This window comes from Bufo gargarizans, chromosome 4, assembly GCF_014858855.1.
Source record: "Bufo gargarizans isolate SCDJY-AF-19 chromosome 4, ASM1485885v1, whole genome shotgun sequence".
NCBI lineage: Eukaryota > Metazoa > Chordata > Amphibia > Anura > Bufonidae > Bufo > Bufo gargarizans.
Window position 1 is genome coordinate 419,148,529 of NC_058083.1, and position 13,934 is coordinate 419,162,462.

Below are 13,934 nucleotides of genomic sequence, written 5' to 3' on the forward strand. Positions count from 1 at the left end.
GATCTTGCGTGGAGCCCCAGATCGAGGGAGATTATCAGTGGTCTTGTATGTCTTCCATTTTCTAATAATTGCTCGCACAGTTGATTTCTTCACACCGAGCTGCTTGCCTATTGCAGATTCAGTCTTCCCAGCCTGATGCAGGGCTACAATTTTGTTTCTGGTGTCCTTCGACAGCTCTTTGGGATTGGCCATAGTGGAGTTTGGAGTGTGACTGTTTGAGGTTGTGGACAGGTGTCTTTTATACTGATAACAAGTCCAAACAGGGGCCATTAATACAGGTAACGAGTGGAGGACAGAGGAGCCTCTTAAAGAAGAAGTTACAGGTCTGTGAGAGCCAGAAATCTTGTTTGTTTGTAGGTGACCAAATACTTATTTTACCAAGGCATTTACCAATTAATTCTTTAGAAATCCTACAATGTGATTTCCTGTATTCTTTCCCCCCATTCTGTCTCTCATAGTTGAAGTGTACCTATGATGAAAATTACAGGCCTCTCTCATCTTTTTAAGTGGAAAAACTTGCACAATTGGTGGCTGACTAAATACGTTTTAGCCTTTTTGCCCCACTGTGTATATATATATATATATATATATATATATATATACATATATATAAAATGATCAGTGCCAAAATCCCCAGTGGTCTAGAGCAAAGACTGCATTACTTGTAAGGCCTCATTTTTACTTGTGTAGTTTTGGCAATTAGTATTTTAAACTACAACCAGGAATAGACTATACTGAAATAAAAATTGTAAGGGAAAGATTAGTCCCTCTTTCATGTTTTAGATACACTCCTGAAAACAACTGAAAACACTGACCAATATAAACCTGCTTGACACCATAAAGAGGACCTGTCACCATTACTGGCTTGTCTGTTTTATCAAATACTGTTATTTCCAATGAAGTAACAATTCTGAAGCATTTTTCTAAGAGCTCTGTGTTGTGCTGTTCAATTGTTATTCCTCCTAGACATGTAGGACTACACTGAAAGCTGAGTGTTACCATAGAGGTCTGTCCCTACACAGTCTGATACTGTCAGAAAAGATTGTGCAAGGACACCCCCCCAACTGGTAATACCTAGTTGTCAATATATTCTTGCAGGAATAACAGAGAATCAGCACAACATGAAATTGGAACAGTGTTTCCAAAAATTTTATTTAATAGGAATGACAAGTATTTACTAAAAGAGATATACCAGGAATGGTGAGAGATACTCTTTAAAGCTCTAGCTTCCTGTCATGTCCTGTTGTAATAGGACGCTGAGTAAAATCAACATGTCTCACACTAATCAGATTCATCTGGCTCTTCCTCCCCCGTAATGATCATACAGATCATTGCAAAGCAGTAGACAGATGAGGCTGCACAGCTGTAATTTAACACCCACAGATTTCTCTTTATTGTTGGACAGATAATTCGGTGTAAATCATCGTTCTTCCTGCGTACTGGAAGATGGTGCAGCAGAATGTCTGTTCGCTCTACTCTTTTAAGTTGATCCTGGAGGAGTCCCTATGAAACAAAGGCCCTATGGCAGTATCCAGTGAGTCACTCCCAATAAAATCTTCTCATAGAGTATTCCTGGCAGCAAGAGATTCATTCGAAGAAGCTTTCCACTTACTGGTCTATGATTGGATGTACATGATAGCATCACATAGTGCATACATGTGGATAGTTTTTAGTGGGCTCACAGGTTTTAAAAATGTACCATTTTTACTTCTTCGTATCCTCTGAATTGCAGATCATTTCACTAATTGCCATTTACCATACATGAAACAATGCAAAAGTAAAACCATTGAGAATGAGATCTGTAGGTGTCACCAGGCCACCAGCATGATCCATGAGAAAAGGCATATGAAAAAAATGTCCAAGGTACATATTTCTACTAACACATGAAGACAAGTTGTCTTGTGGTGTATTTTTAATGCTAACAGCAGTAATCATCCCAGCTATCAGAACTGTGGTTACACCTACCTACCTTAAGCCTACATATACTAACACATCTGGCTGAATGTCTTATTTTGATGTCTTCTACCAGTCTTGTGTGATATGTGCATTTCTGTGAAAATTCAATGCACGTGTGAAATGTCATGTTTTCACCAGAGGAACTGTGGTACGCAGTGATAGTCTGAGGAGAGAGCAGATATCCCACCCAAAAAAAGCTTATTATTCATCCAAGCCTCCTGTGCCCTGTGCCCTACTGTCACCCTTGAAAATATTTACTAGAAAATGGAGGAGCTTCACAAAAGAGTTGATGGATGAAATTCTGCATTCTGAGAGTAACAGATAAATTATAATTTAGGAAGATGAGATGCTAGGTTATAGACAGGAGACAGTATGAAGGATGGTAAGAAGAGCAGAGCTGGATAGGCACACACCTGTGCACTAGAATGAGTCAGCCGTGCGTCAGCTGATGCAATCGTTCACAATTCACTTGTCCTTTTCTGACATGCACTCTCTATACTTCTGTGTAGGAAAACCCCATAGCAGCACTGCAATGACCAAAATTACTGCTTTTAGCTACTTTTAGTGAAGACTGATCTCATCTCTCAGAACAGATGTTGAGATCTTCTTTCTCATAGTTTTGAAATATCATGACCACATGGTCACACGTTGGAAGGCTTGAGTCTTTAAAATAGCACAATATAAATAAAGCCAATAAATGTGTCTATGTACTGACCAGTCACAAACCGTGCAGTCTACTTCAAAGTGCAGTACAATGTGTGTGAATGATGTTATAACAAACACCTTTCACTTATAACATAAAAATACATACACTAGTGTTGGAACACTTCCATATTAGGGTACTTTCACACTTGCGGCAGGATGTATCCGACAGGCTGTTCACCCTGTCGGATCTATTCTTCTGCTATTTTGCCGTGCTGCCGGACTGCCGCTCTGTCCCCATTGACTATAATGGGGACGGGGGCGGAGCTCCGATGCAGTACAGCAGTTCGCGGTGAGAGGCCACTGGATTAAAAAGTCGGACATTCAGGACTTTTAGTCCGGCGGCCTTTCGCCGTGCACTGCCGTGCTGCGCCGGAGCTCCGCCCCCGTCCCCATTATAGTCAATGGGGACGGAGCGGCGCCACGGCGAAATAGCGGAAGGACGGATCCAACAGGGTGAACAGCCTGTTGGATCCGTCCTGCCACAAGTGTGAAAGTAGCCTAAGGCCTCATGCACATGACCATGTCCGTATTTTGGTCTGCCAACCACAGATCCACGAAATACAGACCCCTTCCATACTCAAATCTCCAGAAATGACAATTCTTGTCTGCAGCACAGAGTACAATACGACATGTTCTATAATTTATGGAATGGCCACACAGATCCACCAAAAATATGGATGTGGCCCCTCAAATGAATGGGGCACTATATGTGGATAACATGTGGATGAAAAATACAAACCGGATTCCAAAAAAGTTGGGACACTAAACAAATTGTGAATAAAAACTGAATGCAATGATGTGGAGATGGCAAATGTCAATATTTTATTTGTAATAGAACATAGATGACAAATCAAACGTTTAATCCGAGTAAATGTATAATTTTAAAGGAAAAATACGTTGATTCAAGTTTTCACTGTGTCAACAAATCCCAAAAAAGTTGGGACAAGTAGCAATAAGAGGCTGGAAAAAAGTTAATTTGAGCATAACGAAGAGCTGGAAGACCAAGTAACATTAATTAGGTCAATTGGCAACATGATTGGGTATAAAAAGAGCTTCTCAAAGTGGCAGTGTCTCTCAGAAGCCAAGATGGGTAAAGGATCACCAATTCCCACAATGTTGCGCAGAAAGATAGTGAAGCAATATCAGAAAGGTCTTACCCAGCCAAAAATTGCAAAGACTTTGCATCTATCATCATCAACTGTGCATAACATCATCCGAAGATTCAGAGAATCTGGAACAATCTCTGTGCGTAAGGGTCAAGGCCGTAAAACCATACTGGATACCCGTGATCTCCGGGCCCTTAAACGACACTGCACCACAAACAGGAATGCTACTGTAAAGGAAATCACAGAATGGGCTCAGGAATACTTCCAGAAACCATTGTCAGTGAACACAATCCACCGTGCCATCCGCCGTTGCCAGCTGAAACTCTACAGTGCAAAGAAGAAGCCATTTCTAAGCAAGATCCACAAGCTCAGGTGTTTTCACTGGGCCAGGGATCATTTAAAATGGAGTGTGGCAAAATGGAAGACTGTTCTGTGGTCAGACGAGTCACGATTCGAAGTTCTTTTTGGAAATCTGGGACGCCATGTCATCCGGACCAAAGAGGACAAGGACAACCCAAGTTATTATCAACGCTCAGTTCAGAAGCCTGCATCTCTGATGGTATGGGGTTGCATGAGTGCATGTGGCATGGGCAGCTTGCATGTCTGGAAAGGCACCATCAATGCAGAAAAATATATTCAGGTTCTAGAACAACATATGCTCCCACCCAGACGTCATCTCTTTCAGGGAAGACCCTGCATTTTTTAACAAGATAACGCCAGACCACATTTTGCATCAATCACAACATCATGGCTGCGTAGGAGAAGGATCCGGGTACTGAAATGGCCAGTCTGCAGTACAGATCTTTCACCTATAGAGAACATTTGGCGCATCATAAAGAGGAAGGTGCAACAAAAAAGGCCCAAGACGATTGAACAGTTAGAGGCCTGTATTAGACAAGAATGGGAGAGCATTCCTATTTCTGAACTTGAGAAACTGGTCTCCTCGGTCCCCAGACGTCTGTTGAGTGTTGTAAGAAGAAGGGGAGATGCCACACAGTGGTGAAAATGGCCTTGTCCCAACTTTTTGGGGATTTGTTGGCACCATGAAATTCTGATTCAACATATTTTTCGATTAAAATGGTACATTTTCTCAGTTTAAACTTTTGTTCCAGGATTTATGTTCTATTCTGAATAAAATATTTGAGGTTGGCACCTCCACATCATTGCATTCAGTTTTTATTCACGATTTGTATAGTGTCCCAACTTTTTTGGAATCCGGTTTGTACATTCATGTGCATGAAGCCTTACACCTACAGGAGCTTTTATGACTTCTGATTCTAAATCCATAGGCATTGATATGTTGTTGGCCTCCTTTGCAGCTAAAACAGCTTCCATTCTTTTTGGAAAGCTTCCTACAAGATTTTGGAGTGTGACTGTAGGAATTTTTGCCCACTCATCCAAAAGAGCATTTGTGAGGTCAGAAAATGATGTTGAACAAGAGAACCTGGTTTGTAATCTCTGTTCTATTTCATTCCAATGGTGTTCAATGGGGTTGAGGTCAGGGCCTAGTGTGGGCCAGTCAAGCTCTTACACATCAAACTGACCGAACCTGGCCTTTATGGACCATGTATTTTGCACTGGGGCAGAGCTATGCTGTAACAGAAAAGGGCCTTCTCCAAACTGGTCCCAAAAAGTTGGAAGCGTACAATTGTCCAAAGTGTCTTGGTACTGTATGCTGAAGCGTTACAGTTCCCCTTCATTGAAACTAAACAATCCCATAGCATTATCCTTCCTCAGCAAAAGTTTACAGCTGGCACAATGTTGTCAGGCAGGTAACGTTCTTCTGGCATTCGCCAAACCCAGACTTGTCCATCAGACTGCCAGATAGAGAAGTGTGATTCATCACTCCGGATCATTGGCGACTTTTGTGCCCTATGCACCTCAGCACTCAACGACCCTGCTTTGTAATTGTATGTGGTCTGCCAGTACGTGGCCCATTTTTGTGGTTCCTAAATGCTTCTACTTTGCAATAATACCACTCACAGCTGAATTATCTAGGAGGGAAGAAACAATGACATCCTATTACTGTACTACAGTCGAACTTAGTGAGCTTGACCCATTCTTTGACCCATTCATATAAACTGCATGATACCTGAGGCTCCAGTTACACATCTTTATGCTGGGGTTTTGTAATTTATTATTATTACCTTTCAGATGCACCTTTTGCTAATTCTCTCTATTATTTTGCAGGTACTATGATGTTTTGTAGCAGGGAAAGGATATTGGACATATGGAGCGACAGGAAGAACACCCCAGAGTAAGAACCAACAGATAACATGGCAGTTCAGACATTCTTCTTTAAGGTAGGTACATCTGTCACATACTTCGTTAGAAGTCAGACTCTAGTATAAAGCACATCCAGTAGAAAAATTCAAGATTTATTCAACCACAGTGGCACAGTGAGGCGACGTTTCGGCTCAAATGACAGAGCCTTTCTTAAGCATCAAACATAAGTGTAACATAGAATATAAATAGGTGTACATAATTGAGGGGTGGAACAATCAATTAATACAATCAATGTGATAAAAATGTATATAAAAACATAATTTCTGATAAATAATACAAAAATATAAGTGATATAAATGGTGATACAAAGCTAGATATAAAGTATAATCAAAAATTACACAGTGATATAACATAATATCCATGTAAATATAAGTGGCGCCAATTTCTATCAGCTAATGTGTGTAAACATAATTACATTAATTTAAAAATAGGAGGAGCAAACGATGGGAAAAATGACATACCACATGTAGACAGCATATTGACCCATGTCCGCCATGGCCAACATTGGCGTCTATCACTAGGAAGTGCGCAGGCGTCAGGATGCATCTCAGCAGAGTGACATCACGCTACGTGCAAAACAGGCACGTCGCCTGAGTCGGACACAGCGAGACCGGAAGAATCCGTCAGTCTTCCAACGCGCATGCCCACATGGAATCATGTGTGGAAGCGCCACGTTGGATACTGGCAAAATGACCCAAAGTTATAAAGTATGTAATATACATGGCTCATGGGAGGCAAAGAAAGGAGCCGGACACCCCTGCCAAGGGGGTACAGTATCCTTGTATTGGGCATGCAATATAAGCATAATCGGCATTCCCATGTCAATCATGCATACAAATGCCGCCCCAGCCACACCAGTTTCCAAAAGGATCGAATGGCACTACAGCTTCAAAAAATATGTTTTACCAACTGCACCACGTGTTCACAGAATGAAGTACAGCACACCGCTGTCGCTGGTGCAGCAAAATACTTGTTAGTCGTAATCTGTAGTAGAAAAAATTGCTGCACACAGCTAGTTCAATTTGCCATTGATCAGTGAAATTTATTATTCACAATTATTTCATGTTGCATACATGATCCAGTGGATGCCCATATATCTCAGAGTCACATTGCATGAGTACCGTACGTTTCGGCCTATTTCGGTCTTCTTCAGCGGTATATGATCTGGCAGTGACGGTGGGCAGATGCGCCAGCAAAGCGCTCCGTACAGTGTTAGAATGTATTGGCTCCGACGAGCCAAAGTTATTACTTCGCGAAGTCTCGCTAGACTTCGCATAATAACTTCAGAAATGTAGTTATACTGTGAAAAACTATTTCCCAAACTCTGGTTCGGTTACAAGTAGTGCTTTGGAACTGAACCCGAGTTCGGGAAATGTTTTTTTCAGTCCGTTGGTATTAAGGATTCGTACTACCATGTATACGGTGGAAAATGTGTTATAAGTAAAAATGGAATACTGGAAATAAATGGATTGTGCATTGAGTGTACTTGTATGAGGAGGTCAGAGGATGACAACATTTTAGAGATTAAATGACTGGCAACATAGAAAATCAGACACAAATCCAAAAAGATAACAAAACATGAACTGAAAAGTATAAGCTCAAAAAGAGAAAATGCATCCAGGAGGATACTAGGGGTAATCAGAGAAGTTTGACATACAATCGTATGCCGAACCTGAACCAATTGCAGAGAAAATAATTGTCCACCTATGGACATTGGTAACCAGAAAGTAAGGAAGAGGAACCTCATTTAACTAGAGTGCAATAAAATCATAAGACATAAGGCACTAAATAAGCCCAGTGTGACAACATGAAGCAGCATAGGGTGAAACATAATTTAAACAGCCGGTGTCATAACTTTTTAAGCACATCTACCTTGATTGGAAGCACAGGACATGTCAAACCCCACTACCTCAGTAGAATCAGAGCATTCATCAACATAGACAGGTAATTTAATGTGGCCATGAGAGAACCAAAACCATGGGCACATTAAACCCAAAAAGGAGTAGAAATACTCAATTTATAGAACCTCATTCAACGATTAGGTGAGCGGCGTGGCGGCACTACTTTCCATTCCTTGGCGAGAGGAGTAGCAGACTGCAGATCCAAAGCAGGAGATGAGGGCGATGATCTGGGTAGTCTGGGATCCAAAAGCCCCCATTCATGGAGCAGCTTCAGAGCTTTTGTTGGAGAGTCCAGCATTATGGTGGAACCATATCGGTTAAAAAGGAGTTTCACCGGAAACCCCCGGCGATATGGTATACCGTCGTCACGGAGAGCTTTGGTAATTGAGGCAAACTCGTGGCGGCGAGCCAGTGTCTCTGCGGGAAGGTCAGCAAATAGCTTAATGTCACGGAATCTTTCTGGAAGATCTGGAGCTTCTCTTGCCACCTTCTCTAGAAGTGGTAAAAAGGAATCCGGAGAATGACATCCCTTGGAGATGTAGCAGAAATGGTCTTGGGCTTAGGAAGCCTATGTACCTGGTCTATGATGAAGTCAGCTGGTGAGGCAGTTGGAATGAGCGCCACGTAAAAATCTATAAGAAACTCAGCTTACGGATTCAGGAATTCTGCGAAAGTGGACATTGTTGCGGCGTGTCCTGTCTTTTATGTCAGCCAACTTAGAGTACAGCGCACTTGTTCTTCTAAGGCATTACTATGATACACAAGACTGTTGTGAGCTTCTAAAAACTCTGCCATCTTATTCTCTAAATGAGAGGTTCTGTCACCAATACCTTGAATTTATTTTTGTAAAAAAATAAGCAAAAAGCAGTTTGGATATCCAGCTGCAGGGAGGCTCTAAACTCCACAAGAAGTGCCCTCAAAGTTCCTTCAGTTACAGGCTGTGCTGTGGTATCAGAGGAGGTGGCATAGGGAAGAATAAAGCTCTAAAGGGTGGCATGTGGAGCTATGTTGTAGCAAAGGTGGTGAATGGGTTATAGCCTGTGCTTCATGTGGGAGTGGGGTTTGATCTGCAAAGCTGTCTCCCTTACCCTGCAGAGTGCCGATGGCTGCTTTGTGTGAAGCCTTGTTCTCAGGAGGGGAGCGCTCTGCAATGTTTCCCAGTAGCTGAATGCCTTCATCAAAGGGAGAGGTGTCCATGTGTTCAGGGGAGGGCATCTTGTGTTCTGGCCGACTGCACTCCTCATCAGTGCAATGTTGGAACCGTGTGGAGGGGAAAAACTCTGTCATTTTAGCAGGTTCACCTTTCTTGTTTGTCTTGCCCATGATGCCAGAGCAGGGGTAGAGCAGAACAGGGTCCTCTATGCAGGACAATAAGTTGTTTGAGCTGGGTTGTGAGGTTCTGGAGCCACAGAGCTATGCAACAAGCATCTCACTCCATGTGCTGCAGTCCACGCCTCCATTACTGTATTTTCATCAAAACTACAGTGGAACACTATGGATCCTAAAAGATCTGTTGCACATCATTGATGCAACATAGCTGTGCAGATTCATTTGTGAACAGAGCCTTCTTCATCCATTTTGAGCCTTGATACTTATTCAGGGTGTGTAAAGAATTGTTGGATCCCATACTGATGTCAAAGGGGCTCCTCAGCTCTGACAGTGGCACTACCATATGCCTACCATTGCTTATTATCTGAAATTAGAACTAGATATTGGTGCTTAGATGAGGAGTGGTTTCACAGTGCCCCTCTACTTAAGGGTCTCATAGAAAAGCCTTGCTGTGTCTGTTTGATGGATATAGCACAGATGCTATTTTTTTTTTGTTTTTATGTAATGACTTAGCAGTTGCACATGTAATTGTATATACTCTAGAGAGACTTTCATATTAGGCCATAGATCATGATGTGGAATGGTTGTAGCATAGACTCAGTCTTAACTCTGTCGCTGCCAGGGGTCTTTGGACATTTTTAACCTTTGGTTACCAGGATAATTTGTATAAATAAAAATTAAATTACAAAATTTTAAAATCATACCTCCTAACTCCCCCATACCCAAATATTTTTCAAAATACAAGTTTTTAAACACAAACACCTTCATGTAATTTTGCATAAAAAATAATAATTTGATATTATTGGGTAAAAATGTGACTCATGAGAAAGTTATAAGCACACCTAAAAAATAAAAGTTCAGCATGTGCAAAGTTCATACATACAACATGGGCTTACATTTACATGAACATATTTTCATAAAATCACCAGAAATGGGAAGAGCAAAAATCTGGTTTTAAGCTGTAAATTTGAAAAAGGCAGCAACCTATAAAATACAGGGACTACAATCCTTGAAAACTAAGTGCACTCCCAAAAAATATAGCTTTTGCTGAAAGTAAACAACCTGATGATTTTAGTTTTATTGACTTACTGCTGACAACCATGCCCGCTTCATGTATTTTGTGACAAAAGTTAACATTTGCAACTAAAGCTTGGGCTCTTAAAAAAAATCTAAAACAGAGGCCATTCAATATTTAGCAGTGATCCACAAATGTATCAAAGATATGTATACTGTACATAACCGACAGCTACTATGTTACCAAAATCGACATTTTCTGAGAGCACAAAACCTATTGTGTATACAAATATAACCCAGTGATTAATGCACACAACCACCTTCATGCAACTTGCAGCAAACTGTTATTATAAGCAAAAACTGGACAAAAATGTAAATGTACAACTAAAATGCATCATCCACTAGCAGAGACCTTTTGATAAATAAAATATACTCTGCATAAAACGCATCTATATTCAGTGCTGCAAAATGCAGAAACCACAGGAATGCACAAGCCAACATTGGGAATATGACATACTATATCATTTTCCATCTTCCTATAATAGATAAATAGATTAATAGATTAGTTAAGTTCACTTCCAGAAGCTTTATTGACACAACACATGTTCCTCCTGGAGTCCCTCAGAACATCCATTACAGTGCCATAACTGGTTCTGGGTGTGTTGCATCTACAATATGGGCACGAAAAAGCACCTGTATTATACCCATGTGTCAAGTATCCGAATACGTCTTGATCATTTATGGTGTCTAGGCTTGAGTGAATCAAGATTCATTCAAACACTTCGGTTTTAATGACTGTCAAATGGCCATTTTATTGCAGACTATGGTTGCAATTTTTTTTTAATGGGCTGTGAATAACACCCTTCAAAAAAATAGGAAGTATCCCATTTAGTACATTTTCAGGGACCGTCGACCCACATACAATTCAAGAGGCAGTTTTAATTGCCATTATTCAGAAAGACATCTATGAAATAAACATGTAACAATTATTTTTTTGCCTTTTTAGCAGCTGTTTTACTGTCATATAAATGAAGTGCAACTCCATAGTGATGCAGAATGAAAGAAACTAAAAAGTAATAGTGTTTTGTTTGGGTAACCACTGCACTTTACAAAATCTCTTCAAAATTGCTAATTTACAAATTCTGACTAACAACTAGACAAATGATCTTGGTTGTGAATAAGAGACTGATGTGATCTCTTCACTATATGTTCATTAGTATATAATCTGTTTCATAGTTACACAGCTATTGATGTTGAAGTAACACAAAAGTTCATCAAGTTCAACCCATCATTATTGATAGAGGTGAAATGTTGGAAGTCTGGCAAAGAGGTGATTCATTATTCTGGGTTTTGGAAGATAGCCTATGTAATCTATTTAATAGGACTGGTCACCATCGTTATGATAAAAAAAAACTAGCAATTGGAAAACTAATTCCTCAAGGGGTTCTTCTAGACTGGGGACTGCTTTTCATATGGCCAGTCAGGGTACAGAGACTAAGGCTGGGTTCACACCTCAGCGTTTTACAGCGCGTTCCTACGCGCTGTAAAACGCTCAACAAGGAGAAACCAATGATTCCCTATGGGAATGGTTCACACTTGGGCGTTTTACAGCGCGTACGATCGCGCTGTAAAACGCCCGACGCTCCAAAAAGTACATGAGCGACTTTTGGGGCGTTTGTGGCCATAGGACACTGTAGTGAATCACACAAACGCGCGTCAAACGCGCGTTTACTATTACAAAAACGCGCATAAAAATGCGCGTTTGCGCAACGCTCAAGTGTGAACCCAGCCTAAAAAAAGACTCACCTGTCAACAGCGCTCTGGTTCCAGCACCAATCTCCTTCTCCTTTGCTTCTGGTCCCCATTGACCCAGATGCGATGTGCCATCTACATCACAGCTGCCAGTCCATGGCCTCAGCTGTAGCTTTGGTTGGTCAGCAGCAGTGACGTGCATGTAGACAGCACCTCACACTTCCAGTGCAGCAGGAACCAGAAGCAGAGAAGGGACTGCACTGCAGCAGGACGCTGGTGACACCTAAGTCTGGACTGTAAAATCTTTAGACAATACAGCTTTGACGTATGTTAGTAATTACCTTGGGATAAAAAGTTGCACTAAGTGTCGGGCTGCAATCTAAATTCCTTTATTTATTTTCATAGCCCTGATATGTAGTTTGCAGCCTGCTTGTAGTTTCATACTTTTCTTATGTGGTGATGTCCATCACAGTAATACATGCTGGCTATGTGTACCTGTGTATGCTGTCTTCCCCAGCAAACTGATTTGTGCATGCTTTCTTCCCCTTCTCCTCTACAACCTGCATGAGCTGGCATCATAGGGTACAACCACATGGCACTATTGTGTCACAGGCCGCAGATGCCTCTAATTAAAGGGAACCTGTCACCGGGATTTTGGGTATAGAGCTGAGGACATGGGCTGCTAGATGGCCGCTAGCACATCCGCAATACCCAGTCCCCATAGCTCTGGGTGCTTTTATTGTGTATAAAACCCGATTTTATATATATGCAAATTAGGCCTCTTTCACACTGCAGTATGTCCATTTCAGTGTTTTGCGGTCCGTTTTTCACGGATCCATTGTTCAGTTTTTTTTGCTCCCGTTGTGGTTCCGTTTCTGTTCCGTTTTTCCGTATGGCATATACAGTATACAGTAATTACATAGAAAAAATTGGGCTGGGCATAACATTTTCAATAGATGGTTCAGAAAAAACGGAACGGAAACGGAAGACATACGGATGCATTTCCGTATGTGTTCCGTTTTTTTTGCGGACCCATTGACTTGAATGGATTCACGGACCGTGATTTGCGGGCAATAATAGGACATGTTCTATCTTTCAACGGAACGGAAAAACGGAAATACGGAAACAGAATGCATACGGAACACATTCAGTTTTTTTTTTGCGGAACCATTGAAATGAATGGTTCCATATACGGACCGTATACGAAACGCAAAAAACGGACCGCAAAACGAAAAAAAAAACCGGTAGTGTGAAAGAGGCCTTAACCTGAGATGAGTCAGAGCTTGAAAATATGACTCTTTTCTGGTCACACGGGTAAGATATGACTCTTTTATGTTAATTTGCATATGTATCAAATCGTTTTTTTTTTTTACACAATAAAAGCACAGAGAGCTTTGGGGACTGGGTATTGCGGATCTAGCAGCCCATGTCCTCGGCTCTATACACAAAATCCCGGTGACAGGTTCCCTTTAAACTGAAGAGACTGCACAGTACGGCTGCACGGTAAGCAAGGGGCCGCCATGCCATTAACAACGATACAGTGCGGTCTTTATTAGTTAAATAAGAGGCAACTATGATGCGATTGGCTGTGTGGTACTTGACCGCAGCACGGACATATTCTGAACGACTGTACCCTTAGTATCTTCTGTCCCTTATCCTCTATATGAACAGATCCTGCTGTCATCTCTAAGGCTACTTTCACACTGGCGTTTTGGCTTTCTGTTTCGAGATCCGTTCAGGGCTCTCACAAGCGGTCCAAAACGGATCAGTTTTGCCCTAATGCATTCTGAATGGAAAAGGATCCGCTCAGGATGCATCAGTTTGCCTCCGATCAGTCATCATTCTGCTCTGGAGGCGGACACCAAAATGCTGTCTGAGCCAAATT

General features: G+C 41.4%; 1 long non-coding RNA gene across 6 annotated transcripts in view; it reads left to right on the forward strand.

Annotated features, from left to right (window-relative positions):
- The window catches only part of LOC122934283, an 898,769-nt gene that overhangs the window by 367,509 nt on the left and 517,326 nt on the right, over positions 1–13,934 (forward strand). For all 6 annotated transcript variants that reach the window (XR_006388647.1, XR_006388648.1, XR_006388650.1 and 3 more), the window contains one exon: positions 5,958–6,070. This is a non-coding gene — a long non-coding RNA (uncharacterized LOC122934283). The remainder of the gene's footprint in view (positions 1–5,957; positions 6,071–13,934) is intronic.